General features: G+C 39.5%; 1 long non-coding RNA gene across 1 annotated transcript; it reads left to right on the top strand.

The window, feature by feature from the left end:
* The first annotated feature begins 894 nt into the window (after window positions 1-894).
* LOC120054177 lies at window positions 895-14,204 on the top strand. Its single transcript, XR_005477570.1, has 4 exons — window positions 895-975; window positions 1,189-1,285; window positions 12,739-12,894; window positions 13,066-14,204. It is a non-coding gene; the product is annotated as an uncharacterized LOC120054177 (long non-coding RNA).
* The last annotated feature ends 1,519 nt before the right edge of the window (window positions 14,205-15,723 follow it).

Below are 15,723 nucleotides of genomic sequence, written 5' to 3'. Positions count from 1 at the left end.
ATATTTTCAATGCGTAGGAGGACTTTCTATACTTTGGTGCCAACTGCCAAGCCCAACACAGCCTGTGTTCCCTTTCTAAAACAATGAAGTGAGGACTTTGGAAGAGGCTGTGAAACTTCACACTGGTTTTCAGGTTAACTGGGACAGCAGGTAGCCTAGTGGTTAGAGCTAGTAACCAAAAGGTTGCTAGATCAAATCCCTGAGCTGACAAGGTAAAAATGGGTTGTTCTGCCCCTGAACAAGGCAGTGAACCCACTGTTCCTAGGCTGTCATTGTAAATAAGAATTTGTTTTTAACTGACTTGCCTAGTCAACACTGCATAATGTAACTGGTTTGGCAGAATTGGCACCACTCACATGATGATCTTGTGTTGGCCCCCTAAGCTAATGCTCAGGCTTTTTCTCAGTAGGCTAACACAGTCTTGCAGCACACAGGTACATGCTATGGATATGTGGTTAGATATTTTCTTTAGTCTGAGCAGAGAAGGCTGTGCCATGTCAATTTCTCTATAGTGAAGGGAGGAGGTTCAAAGGGCGAAACAGGAAAAACTAGACTAAGCACATTCAAGCAGTGACAAGTGACGAAACCATACAGGAATGGAAAGGGTTTACAAAAGACCTCTTGTACTAGTACTGAAAAAAAGAGGCTTCAACTCTTTTTGTAAAAGGTTGCCTAAGATCTCTAAACAATTGTCTCTATTGGTTTTTTTTAACAGAGCTTCTATGGCGATGTCGTACACATTTAGAATTGTTCACTTTTGAAAGTGCAAAACACACTACTACACAAGGACTTTGTTTCCTTCCTCCATAACTACGGCAGTAATCTCAATCTGGTCCTAGTAGATATACAACTGGCAGACTTTGTCCTACCGTAGATAATCTTACATCACCCTCCCCCTTTTCGAACTGCTAGGGACTGCCTCCGTACCTTGAAATCTATTCAGGAATGCATTTATGAAACTCCAAACAAAGTGAGGTATGTACTGTATGTTTGAAGCTAAACTCATAGAATTACTAACATTCTGCTGATAAAAGTAGAATCATATCTAATTTCTACACCATTCCATTTTTTTTGTTACTGTATGCCTAAGTATAGGCTAACGCTACTCACTGCCTCAGCAAACATTTATTAGAGTTAAGGTTCACTGGTCTCTCTCTTTTCCACTCTACTTCCACTTTCTCTTTCCAGTCAACGCATTCATATCATATGTCTGTAAAGCAGTTTCACTTTCAAAAGCAGATGGACACTTGAGCAAACAGGCACTGAAAAGTCCACCAGCAGCTTGGTAAGAAAACTGCTTTCAATCTCATTACTTATGTTATGAAGTGTATTTAGCCATATACTGCACACTCACGGATAGCATAGTATAGATTATGGTCACAATTTAAGACAATTGCATGTCACTTAGTGTGCGAGCAAGTTGCCTCTCTATAGGCCTAGCTAGCCAAACAGAGCATGTCCATTATACAAGCTTAGAACGGTTCCTTTGTTTAGTTGAGGCCTTGTGGATGACAGCATGAAGAGTTTTCATTAATAAAACAGGTCGTTGTTGACCTAGTGTATTTAACTTCCGTGCTGCAAACCATTTAGTCACTTACACTTGGTACTTTGCCAACACAAAGCCAGGAAACGGGTTTGGGTTTAGCGTCTTGGGCACAAACTGGTTGAATCAACGTTCTTTCGACATAATTTGTCAACGTATTGTGACGTGGAATCTACATGGAAAATACATTGGATGAAAAAAAAATCACAACGTAAATTGCTGTTTTGAGGGTGACATTTCAAACACAGGATTACGTGATCATGTTTTTTTTTTTAAACAAAACATATACACACCTTGTATAAAATATGTTGAATTTGTACCGTTGAAATAACGTCAGATCTCCAACGTTATATCCACTATCAGAAAAAAAACTAATAGGATGAGCAGCACCTCCTACTGAAGAATCAATCAATCTACAGTCTACATTCTATTTGGTCTCCCATCCAAGGTTTTAATGATGCCCAGCCCTGCTTAGCTTTGAAATTTGCCACTGACTACTACCAATATGCTATCATGAGAATTGTTATTGAGATCTCTTAATAACTATATACACTGCTCAAAAAAATAAAGGGAACACTTAAACAACACAATGTAACTCCAAGTCAATCACACTTCTGTGAAATCAAACTGTCCACTTAGGAAGCAACACTGATTGACAATAAATTTAACATGCTGTTGTGCAAATGGAATAGACAAAAGGTGGAAATTATAGGCAATTAGTAAGACACCCCCAAAAAAGGAATGGTTCTGCAGGTGGTGACCACAGACCACTTCTCAGTTCCTATGCTTCCTGGCTGATGTTTTGGTCACTTTTGAATGCTGGCGGTGCTTTCACTCTAGTGGTAGCATGAGACGGAGTCTACAACCCACACAAGTGGCTCAGGTAGTGCAGTTCATCCAGGATGGCACATCAATGCGAGCTGTGGCAAAAAGGTTTGCTGTGTCTGTCAGCGTAGTGTCCAGAGCATGGAGGCGCTACCAGGAGACAGGCCAGTACATCAGGAGACGTGGAGGAGGCCGTAGGAGGGCAACAACCCAGCAGCAGGACCGCTACCTCCGCCTTTGTGCAAGGAGGTGCACTGCCAGAGCCCTGCAAAATGACCTCCAGCAGGCCACAAATGTGCATGTGTCTGCTCAAACGGTCAGAAACAGACTCCATGAGGGTGGCCTGACTTGACATTGCTGTACTGCAGATGAATAGCCTGCCAGTAGCATACCAAAGGTTGCACCGTGTCCATTACAATGTAGAAAAACCAAACTGGTCGAAACCGTTCAATTGTTTGGCAATCGATAATACCGTAGATTAATGTTATTCTTTGTATTTCTATGGCGGATTCGCGGATGCAATTTATGCAAGATGACAACTTTGGAGAAAACAATACATGGCAAAGTCAGAGATAGTGGCTTCCCCTATCCATCTGTGGCAAAGCTTTCCCTAAATGCTTGTTATGACAAATCCAGAACCAGCCATAGCCTAGCCAGCTGGCTAATCTTTTGAATACGGTATAGTACAAAAACAAAAAAACAGCAACAACAGATAATATTAGCTAGCTAGATAAGGATAGCATTCTAGCTAGCTACACTGACCGCTGTCTGTGCCTCTACTTGTTATTTTTCCACTCCACGTGGAAATCACCATTCTGTATACTTCTGGCCCCTCTTTGGACACTGTGTTAACTAACCTCCAGACGAGCTTCAATGCCATACAACTCTCCTTCCGTGGCCTCCCAACTGCTCTTAAACACAAGTAAAACTAAATGCATGCTATTCAACCGATCACTGCCCGCACCTGCTCGCCCGTCCAGCATCACTATTCTGGACGACTCTGACTTAGAATACGTGGACAACTACAAATACCTAGGTGTCTGGTTAGACTGTAAACTCTCCTTCCAGACTCACATTAAGCATCTCCAATCCAAAATTAAATCTAGAATTGGCTTCCTATATCGCAACAAAGCATCCTTCACTCATGCTGCCAAACATACCCTCGTAAAACTGACCATCCTACCGATCTTTGACTTCGGTGATGTCATCTATAAAATAGCCTCCAACACTCTACTCAACAAACTGGATGCAGTCTATCACAGTGCCATCCGTTTTGTCACCAAAGCCCCATACACTACCCACCATTGCGACCTGTACGCTCTCGTTGGTTGGCCCTCGCTTCATACTCGTCGCCAAACCCACTGGCTACAGGTTATCTACGAGTCTCTGCTAGGTAAAGCCCCGCCTTATCTCAGCTCACTGGTCACCATAGCAGCACCCACTCGTAGCACGCGCTCCAGCAGGTGTATCTCACTGGTCACCCCCAAAGCCAATTCCTCCTTTGGTCGTCTTTCCTTCCAGTTCTCTGCTGCCAATGACTGGAACAAACTGCAAAAATATCTGAAGCTGGAAACACTTATCTCCCTCACTAGCTTTAAGCACCAGCTGTCAGAGCAGCTCACTGCACCTGTACATAGCCCATCTATAATTTAGCCCAAACAACTACCTCTTCCCCTACTGTATTTATTTATTTAGCTCCTTTGCACCCCATTATTTCTATTTCTACTTTGCACATTCTTCCACTGCAAAAGAACCATTCCAGTGTTTTACTTGCTATATTGTATTTACCTCGCCACCATGGCCTTTTTTTGCCTTTACCTCCCTTATCTCACCTCATTTGCTCACATTGTATATAGACTTATTTTTCTACTGTATTATTGGCTGTATGTTTTGTTTATTCCATGTGTGTTGTTGTATGTGTCGAATTGCTATGCTTTATCTTGGCCAGGTCGCAGTCGCAAATGAGAACTTGTTCTCAACTAGCCTACCTGGTTAAATGAAGGTGAAATAAAAATAAATACATTTTAAAAAATCACCACAACGTTCCCACCCCTAATTTGCGAATATGTATTAGCAGCCTTTGTCATTCTTCAGAAATGGAACCTAAACGAGAATTTCCGCTCTGGGACAGGAAAGCTAGAAGAAGTGAAATGATAGACGACAATGACCTTGCTCATGATGTACACCACAAATGATACACTACATCACCAAAAGTATGTGGACGCCTGCTTGTCGAACATATCATTCCAAAATCATGGGCATTAATGTGGAGTTGGTCCCCCTTTTGCTGCAATAACAGCCCCCACTCTTCTGGGAAGGCTTTGCTGTGGGGACTTGCTTCCATTCAGCCACAAGAGCATTAGTGAGGTCAGGCACTGATGTTGTGCGATTACGCCTGGCTTGCAGTCGGCGTTCCAATTCATCCCAAAGGTGTTCAATGCGGTTGAGGTCAGGGCTGTGCAGGCTAGTCAAGTTCTTCCACACTGATCTCGACAAACCATTTCTGTATGGACCTCACTTGTGCACGGGGGTATTGTCATGCTGAAACAGGGAAGGGCCTTCTCCAAACTGTTGCCATAAAAATGGAAGAACAGAAGAGTCTAGAATGTCATTGTAGGCTGTAGCGTTAAGATTTCCCTTCACTGGAACTAAGGGGCCTAGCCCGAACAATGAAAAACATCCCCAGACCATTATTCCTCCTCCACCAAACTTTACAGTTTGTATTATGCATTGGGGCAGGTAACATTCTCCTGGCATTCGCCAAACCCAGATTCGTCTGTCGGACTGCGAAATGGTGAAGCGTGATTCATCACTCCAGACAATGCATTTCCAATGCTCCAGAGTCCAATGGCAGCAAGCTTTACAACACTGCAGCCGACGCTTGGCATTGCACATGGTGATCTTAGGCTTGTGTGAGGCTGAAGCTTCATTTCATGAAGCTCCTGATGAACAGTTTTTGTGCTGATGTTGCTTCCAGAGGCAGTTTGGGACTCGGTAGTGAGTGTTGCAACCAAGGACAGAAGATTTTTACGTGCTATGGGCTTCAGCACTCGGCGGTCCCGCTCTGTGACCTTGTGTGGCCTACCACTTCGCGGCTGAGCCATTGTTGCTCCTAGACATTGCCACTTCACAATAACAGCACTTACAGTTGACCCGGGGCAGCTCTAGCAGGGCAGAAATATGATGAACTGACTTGTTGGAAAGGTGGCATCCTATGACAGTGCCACTTTGAAAGTCACTGAGCTCTTCAGTAAGGCCATTCTACTGCCAATGTTTGTCTATGGAGATTGCATGTCTGTGTGGTTGATTTGATACACCTGTTAGAAACAGGTAAGGCTGAAATAGCTGAATCCAATAATTTGAAGGGGTGTCCATATACTTTTGTATATATAGTGTGTATGCAACAACATCCTGAGGGCATGGAGCACATCAATACAAATGTGAAAACAACACAACAAAATAGATAAAGAAGTTTGTGTAATTTTCTTTTGCGGGTGCCTTTTCAACATAGGATAGACACCAATCGAAGCAGCATGGTCAAAACCATTCATCTTGGGGGGAGCGGGGTTCCAAAATGCAGTCATATCACACACAATTTAATAATTTATAAAATTGTCTTTTTTTTTTTATATACAGACTAGCTAAATAATAAGTGAAACTTGAAAAATGATCTAAAGGATTATGATAATTTGCTGGTAAAAAAAGTGGCGCTCAGGCAGCCAAGTGTAGGCTACGGCGAAAGGTTGTTTGGCTCAGTTGCGAGGAAGAACTTTGCACGTGTTTCTGATTAATAAACAATGCCATGCTGATGGGTGGTAACATTCAAATCAAACCCAGACCCGAAAAGAAACGTAGACTGAAAAGTATTTGCAAGTCATCTCATAAGGGAAACACCTGGCATTGACACGGAAAATATCTGAAGTTATCTGAACTTTGGTTTTCCCACCTCATGCCCAAATATATCATACCTTGACTAAAACGATGACTTATTGACTTAAAGCATTGTGCAACATCATGTGTAAACTATGGGCATCATCTTTCAGCAAAAAAAAAAAATTAATTAATTTCCGCTCGTGAGCATTTAAATTCAACCCAGAGTTCAACTAAAAATAGACATTACATACACTTAGGTTGGACTCATTAAAATTAGTTTTTCAACCACTCCACAAATGCCTTGTTAACAAACTATAGTTTTGGCAAGTCGGTTAGGATATCTACTTTGTGCATGACAAGTAATTTTTCCAACAATTGTTTACAGACTGATTATTTCACTTAATCACAATTACAGTGGGTCAGAAGTTTACATACACTAAGTTGACTGTGCCTTTAAACAGCTTGGAAAATTCCAGAAAATTATGTCATGGCTTTAGAAGCTTCTGATAGGCTAATTGACATCATTTGAGTCAATTGGAGTTGTACCTGTGGATGTATTTCAAGGCCTACCTTCAAACTCAGTGCCTATTTGCTTGACATCATGGGAATATCAAAAGAAATCATCCAAGACCTCATAAAAAAAATTGTAGACCTCCACAAGTCTGGTTCATTCTTGGGATCAATTTCCAAACGCCTGAAGGTACCACATTCATCTGTACAAACAATAGTATGCAAGTATAAACACCATGGGACCACACAGCCGTCATACCGCTCAGGAAGGAGACGCGTTCTGTCTCCTAGAGATGAATGTACTTTTGTGCAAAAAGTGCAAATCAATCCCAGAACAACAGCAAAGGACCTTGTGAAGATGCTGGAGGAAACGGGTAAAAAAGTATCTCTATCCACAGTAAAACGAGTCCTATATCGACATAACCTGAAAGGCCGCTCAGCAAGGAAGAAGCCACTGCTCCAAAACCGCCATAAAAAAGCCAGACTACGGTTTGCAACTGCACATGGGGACAAAGATCGTACTTTTTTGAGAAATGTCCTTTGGTCTGATGAAACAAAAATAGAACTGTTTGGCCATAATGACCATTGTTATGTTTGGAGGAAAAAGGGGGAGGCTTGCAAGCCGAAGAACACCATCCCAAACGTGAAGCACGGGGGTGACAGCATCGTGTTGTGGGGGTGCTTTGCTGCAGGAGGGACTGGTGCACTTCACAAAATAGATGGCATCATGAGGTAGGAAAATTATGTGGATATATTGAAGCAACATCAAGACATCAGTCAGGAAGTTGAAGCTTGGTCGCAAATGGGTCTTCCAAATGGACAATGACCCCAAGCATACTTCCAAAGTATTGGAGTGGCCATCACAAAGCCCTGACCTCAATCCTATAGAAAATTTGTGGGCAGAACTGAAAAAGCATGTGCGAGCAAGGAGGCCTACAAACCAGACTCAGTTACACCAGCTCTGTCAAGAGGAATGTGTCAAAATTCACCTAACTTATGGTGGGAAGCTTGTGGAAGGCTACCCAAAACGTTTGACCCAAGTTAAACAATTTAAAGGCAATGCTACCAAATACTAATTGAGTGTATGTAAACTTCTGACGCACTGGGAATGTGATGAAAGAAATAATAATAATAATAATTTACTAGGATTAAATGTCAGGAATTGTGAAAAACTGAGTTTAAATGTATTTGGCTAAGGTGTATGTAGACTTCCGACTTCAACTCTATATAGGCCTAGGGTTGTAAACTTCGGTTAAAATGTAATCTTCAAGTTAATAATTAATATGTTGGATTCACGTCTCCATCTCAACCAAAAATCAAAGTTAAATAATAGGAATAAATCAAATCAAACTTTAAGTGCATTTTAAATAAAGTTTGATTTGATTTTGTCCTATTCCTTACCTTTGATTTTTGGCGGAGATGAAGAGGTGATTCCGACATATCAATTATTAATTTATAGACAAACTGGATATTGAATTGTGGTTGGTTGTCAATGCAACCAAATATAATTTGAAGGAGAAGTATCTTCTGCTTGGATAGTTCTATTTGTGCCACTGACTTCGTCTGGCTTTAATTCCAGTTTGTCTGCAAATAAATAAGTGACATGTTGAATTCACGTCTCCATCTCAACCAAAAATCGAAGTTAAAGAATATGCCTAAATCAAATCAAACTTTAAATGCACTTTTTAAATAGGATTTTGTCCTATTCTTTAACTTAGATTTTTGGTTGTGATGGAGACGTGAATCCAACGTATACATTTTTTATTTGTAGACAAACTGGAAATAAAGCCAGACTAAGTCCATGACACAAAAGATAAATCTCCTTCAAATGTTGATATTTGGTTGCGTTGACAACTAAACTCAATTCAATATCACTTTTGCAATACAGTAAATAGCCTAATAACTTTCACATTTTCAAATTATATGTTGGATTCACTTCTACAAATAAACCCAAAATAAAAGTTAAAGAATAGGATTTAGCCAGTGGCTCAGATGAAACTATCCGAGCATTAGATAAATATCATTTAAATGTTGATATTTGGTTGTGTTGTTAACCAAACACAATTCAATATTACTTTTGTAATACAGTAAATAGCCAAAAGTTAAGACTGTCTTACAAACTAATGTAACAGTATTTATTCAACCTTAAAGTAACACATCCATGGCCACATATTGACGATACGTTTACTATAATGTCTTCTTATGTAATCATAGAAATCGTGCATGTTCAACATAGCGTGCAAAGGATGCAGGTCTGTGAAAACCTTCACAATTGCTATAATAATCTGCGCACTCTCAAAAAGCATTGATCACTTGCACTTTTAATGTAATCTCAACTGCAATCCAGGTCGTTTGCTTGTGCTACTAGATGAAGAGTAATAATACATTAAGTTGTTGTATAAATACAAAATGTCTGACATTGTATTCCTATTTAAACTTTGTTGCTTTTCAATGGTTGAAAGCACAGTGATAACACATTTAGATGAAATTGTTTTTCCATTGGAATTTGGTTGTACTTTTAAATGGTTGAAAGCAGAGTGATAAAATATTGGGAATTCAGTGGGTGAGTAAAGGTTTAAATGTCATTGATCAACGTCTCAACCAAATATTACCCAAATTTCCACGTTGAAATTATGTGGTGTGCCCAGTGCCCATATCTCGTTTTCTATGGCGGAGGAGTTATAAAACAACATAGCGGAGCTCATTTACCCTTTGAAGGATCTCCAAGCGTTGAGCATGTACTGTGACCAGGGATTACACCAGTTTCTCCCAGTTTATTTGCCTTTAAAATAGAAAAATAGTGATTAGTAGTGATCAGTAACTTCGCTTGGGATGTTTTGAGGTAGTTTTCTATGACGAGAAATTACAGATATGGGTTTCTCCATACAAAAAGGGTATCAGTGTGTGACTTTCTTTCCTTTTTTTATCAGAAATATGAATGTAGATATGGTTATAATTGTGTTTAGAGTGATATTATTCTGGTGTTCATTGATATTCTTTCTTATTATTTTCACCTTATTTTTGTCGTCAAACAGTAAGAACCCATAGGACTCCTCCAGTTCTTCCTCTGAGTATCCCATGCCTCTCCTTTCAGTTCGGAAGGCCTCATACTGTCCAACAACAAGAAAGAGGTCATTCTTTATGTCGCATGCGACCAACATCTTGCTAGCAAAAGTCAAGAGATTTTATGTAAACATGTACTTAACAACTGACTGAACAGCACAATAAATACTAAGTATGTACTATCAAATATAACACATTTACTATCGTGTAGAAGTACAATTACGATCATGTATTATCAAGTATTACAAAGATATCATGTAATAACTGAACTCTCTGGTCAGAGGGAGGCGGCGCACTGAGGGGTACGCAGGTGGATTAAAAAGTTACCAAGTCGTCAAATATACTGACCCGGTCTTGCAGGGTGGTATTCTTTATCAAGAAAGCAGAGTTGTATCTGAAAGACTGCTTAGACTCCTCATACATGTACATGTTCTGCAGTGGAGGCAGAATACTGTTGTCGAAGGGCTCGGAACCTGGTAGTACAGGTAACAAAACACCTGGTGGTTGGAACAGGATGAAGATTAAAACATTACTTTACCGCAGGGTTGTAAATTGTTATGTTTTGTACCAACAGTTGCCATGCATTTGTAACTACCATATTGATATATTATATAATTGTTTCTACTATATTCTAGTCTATTCTATACAAGGTGCCTTGCATTGGTAACTACCATATATATATGATAGTATTTTCTATTACATTCTATTCTAGGTGTCATGCATTTGTAACATCCATACTGATTCTATTCAGTTTTCAATTCTATGTGTCTTGCATTTGTGACAACCATTTTCATTCTATTCTATATATTCTATTTTGAGTTAGGCGTAAATACTGGTGAGCATGTTGTTAAAAGAACAATATAAAAGTATGTGGACATCCCTTCAAATGAGTGGATTTGGCTATTTCAGCCAAACCCATTGCTGACAGGTATATAAAATCGAGCACACAGCCATGCAATCTCTATAGACAAACATTTGCAGTAGAATGGCCTTACTGAAGAACTCAGTGACTTTCAACGTGGCACCTTCATTGGATGCCACCTTTCCAACAAGACAGTTCGAAAAATTTCTGCCCAGCTAGAGCTGCACCAGACAACTGTAAGTACTGTTACAAGCTCACAGAATGGGTCTGGCAATTGCTGAAGCGCGTAGCATGTACAGAGTTCCAAACTGCCTCTGGAAGCAACGTCAGCACATTAACTGTTCGTCGGGAGCTTCATGAAATGGGTTTCCATGGCCTAGCAGCCGCACACAAGCCTAAGATCACCATGCCCCCGTGCACAAAGCGAGGTCTATACAGAAATGGTTTGTTGAGATTATTGTGGAAGAACTTGACTGGCCTGCACAGAGCCCTGACCTAAACCCCATCGAACTTTGGGTTGAATTGGAATGCTGACTGTGAGCCAGGCCTAATCGCCCAACATCAGTGCCCGACCTCACTAATGCTCTTGTGGCTGAATGGAAGCAAGTCCCCACAGCAATGTTCTAACATCTTGTGGAAAGCCTTCCCAGAAGAGTGGAGGTTGTTATAGCAGCAAAGGGGGTACCAACTCCATATTAATGCCCATGATTTTGGAAGGAGATGTTCGACGTGCAGGTGTCCACATACCTTTGCTCATGTAGTGTATGTATGCCAAAAATAGTGTTTTACCTATGGAACTGCATTATCTGGAGTGCTTACGAATTCTAACGACAGTGAAGTTAGACCAGTAACCTATGCACACGTGACAAAATACTGTAAACACTGTAACACTCATAAATATACCTAAAAACCAATGATGTATGACTTCAACCAATTCTCGAAATAGTCAAATGTAAATGATAAATAGCTATCATATACAAGTGTTATAAGAGTGATGAACGAATTATGGTTGACCAAAAACTCTATTCGTCACCTCTTGCGGCACCATTCTCGATTTCCATGGTTGAAAAAAACGTATGAAATCAGTTTGTGCCTTTTTCTCCTCTTGACATTCGCACACCACCTCCGTCTTCCATTGACATTCCGATACTTTTAATTTGTCTATTCCGAGAAAAATGTAGCCAATCCATATGAATTATCTGGCGAAGTCTTTGTGCCAAAGGCAAGTTTCCACATACGTTGCAACCAGGAAGAAGTACGAAAAAGAAAAAACGTCGCGATTAGAACACACTTCGATATTTTGTGAATTTTTCTGACACTATACTCAGATATTTGTCACAAATAGCATATATATATATATATATTCACCGAGTAATGTAATATTAACTCAACGTAAAGTTGTGCTTCCAAAAAAGAAACAGAAACTTATGTCACCCCGCATCCATTTTGAGACTGATTTGCTTTCTTGTCTCCACTCCGCTAGTAGACGCAGTTGAGTAGATGCTTGAGCTTTTGAACATCATGCACAAACTGAAAACTGTCCATGAATGGAATACATTATGTCCATTAAAATATTTTAGGTGTGGCAAACATATGCTGTTCTAGGCATTTAGAGCAGACTGTAATTTACAGTAGGCCTACATATTTTACCGACATTTTACAAATAGGAACATTTGTTAGAAAAGTTCCACTTCTTCACTGAATATATCTCATCTATGTGGCGTTATACGTGTCTACACCTCGATTGTAAAACGTAACATTCAACTAACAACTGAAAAGGCAATGCCGCAATAGAGTGATTATTAGAAGACTCGAACTGCTAATGCACAAGAACCGGAAGTGACGAATGCTAAGGAGAGGAGAGTGGACGTAAGTGGAAATTTACGTTCAATCTTTGGAAGGCTGTGTGCATTTCAATCTTTGGAAGGCTGTGTGCATTTCAATATTTGGAAGGCTGTGTGTATTCCAAACCCTTAAAAGACACATCCTATCCCCTCAGCCCTCAAATTAAGTAAACACTTCTGATGACGTGTCCTGACGTCTGACGAGTATACACTTCCAGGGCAAGGGGCGAGGGAGAAACATTGACGGCAGTACCCCTCTATGCGATGCATGTGCGACGGTGAGCCTGGAGTGTGTGAAACTGCTCATACAGCATGGGGCTACGGTCAACCCTCCACTGTTTACCTCCACACCCATCCCGAGGCCTGCGTGGGAGGTACATTTTGTTTTTGATTACAACAATGTTAATGTTGTGGGAGAGGAGGGCAGCTGTCTTGGACACCACACACAGTATAAAGACACACACACTGGGATGATTTGTAGTTTACTCACCTTTAATAACCAAGTGTCTTAAACTATGACTGGCGTTTTTGTGTGTGTGTTACAGGTAACTCTTGAGTGTGTTCAGCTCATGATAGATGTAGGAGCTCTGATGGAGGCCCATGACTGCCACTTTGTAGCAGCATCCCAAATATATTGACATAGTAAAATAAATGTGTGTAAAAAAATAAAGGATATTTCATGCTGAAATGCTCATTAAAAAATGGTATTCACTAAGTTGCTGGTTTATATTTAGGATAATGTTTTACAGATTTGTCATTCTATTTGTTATTTTAAAATCATCTTATTTAATTATTTCATATATTTTACATGTAATAAGGCAACAGGGACAGAGATAATTAGACACCTGTGATAATCTGAAGTACCAAAAAGGGCCACTAGATGTCTTGTGATAGATTACATAAAATCCTTGAAAGATATGAAAGGTTTCCAGTAATATACCCTCCCTTTGCAACCCTTCTCCAAGACAGCACAAACAGATCTGGGACCAGGCTAGTCTCGTCCAACCTGAATTCTTAAATCTTCTAGCTAAGCTTTTAGGATTGTGTAAATAATACAATAAATGTATTTGATTTGTGTAAATTCCATTAATACTCTATATGTATGTGGCCAAATGCAAGACTATTAAGTTTATAAGTGTGAAATTGTCTTCTTCTGCGTGATCTCTGCATGATTGGAGTGTTGAAAATGTGGGTGTTACGGGTGTCAAGTACACCCCTTCAAATGAATATCTGCAGGTTATCATATTCAATCATGTTAATACTTTTTACCCTTCAATTTTTTGCTTTACTGAAGTTACATTTGAAATAATATGTTAAAGGTTGGAAAATAAAAAGTGCCATATTCAGTACTTTTTGAGGACGAGAAATTCAAAACTATGACAAACTGTCACACGAAACGCTCTGTTTGAGAAGAATGAGGAAGGAACGTCTTGTCTGATGGTACGGATGTGGCCATGGAAGTAGGGGCTTACCATGGTTAGAACAGTTGCACAAGTAAGCATAGTTTAAAGGTGATTGTTAGCGTCCGAGCATGCTGACACACACAGACCAGAGTACTTCCTCTTTCTTAGATTAGATAACATTAGATGACTTCTGTTTTTTGTTTTTTTAATGTATTTTATTCATAATACAAAAATCAACTTACATTGCTACATCAAACATGTCTAGCAAACCAAACACAGGTATTAACAATGCTCAAACATACAAAAAATCTAAAAATAAAATACAAAAAATAAACAATTTAAGTGCAATTATATTCACTCTGAAAATATCTTATTATAATGATTCATGAAGGTGTTATTCTTGTTGTTATTCACTAGGGTTAGTGTTTCAATAAGATAATTAAATTCAATCAGAAAAATTGGTAATTTTGGTATAGAATTTTGGAATTTTTGTTTGTGTATAAAGTATTTGGCAACAAGAATTAAAAAAATTAACAATCATTTCAGTGGTTTTGTTATCCTTGCAATAGTAACATATTATATATTTTATGTTAAAATTATTCTGTTCCCTCTCCACCAGTGACAGCTGTGACGCATGCACAAACACAGAAAATTCGCGATTGTTTATACTGATCTAAAACGATGCATGGGTATTACTTTTGTTTGTCTCTATTTTATTCAGAAGCTGATCTAAGGTGTCAAAGAAATTGGACTTTGCTTGGAAAGTAAACTCATACAACGTGTGATTGTCGCTATCAATTGATCTATTGATTTTCTGTAAAAGAGAATATGTATAATTAAATTGAGTGTTCATATACATTATCATAATAAAACATTTGGTAGCGGAATTGGGGAAATCGGGTATAGACTTTAATATCCATTATTATTTTTATCATTAAATAGCCTACCTAAAATATGTAATGAGTCTTATTAAACTGTGTAGAATTGCAGGATATTAGCTGAAAAACAACAATTTTCTTAGGTACAGTAGCAGTCAAAAGTTTGGACACCTACTCATTCAATCGTTTTTCATTATTTTTACTATTTTCTACATTGTAGAATAGTACTAAAGACATCAAAACTATGAAATAACACACATGGAATCAGGTAGTAACCAAAAAAAGAAGGCACCGTTTGCTTTGATGACAGCTTTGCACACTCTTCGCATTCTCTCAACCAGATTCACCTGGAATGCTTTTCCAACAGTCTTGAAGGAGTTCCCACATATGCTGAGCACTTGTTGGCTGCTTTTCCTTCACTCTGCGGTCCAACTCATCCCAAACTATCTCAATTGGGTTGAGATCGGGTGATTGTGCAGGCCAGGTCATCTGATGCAGCACTCCATCACTCTCCTTATTGATCAACTAGCCCTTACACAGCCTGGAGGTGTGTTGGGTCATTGTCCCGTTGAAAAACAAATGATAGTCAAATGATATGTGGTAGCCATGCTGGTTAAGTGTGCCTTGAATTTGAAATAAATCACTGACTGTGTCACCAGCAAAGCACCATCACACCTCCTCCATGCTTCACGGTGGGAACCACACATGTGGAGATCATCCGTTCACCTACTCTGCATCTCACAAAGACACAGCGGTTGGAACCAAACATCTCACATTGGGACTCATCAGACCAAAGGACAGATTTCCACCAGTCTAATGTCCATTGCCTGTGTTTCTTGGCCCAAGCAAGTCTCTTCTTATTATTGGTGTCCTTTAGTAGTGGTTTCTTTGCAGCAATTTGACCATGAAGCCATGATTCACG

This window comes from Salvelinus namaycush, chromosome 9 (assembly GCF_016432855.1).
Source record: "Salvelinus namaycush isolate Seneca chromosome 9, SaNama_1.0, whole genome shotgun sequence".
Classification (NCBI taxonomy): Eukaryota; Metazoa; Chordata; class Actinopteri; order Salmoniformes; family Salmonidae; genus Salvelinus; species Salvelinus namaycush.
Note: the sequence above shows the minus strand (reverse complement) of the source record. Positions and strands in the feature narration are given on the sequence as shown.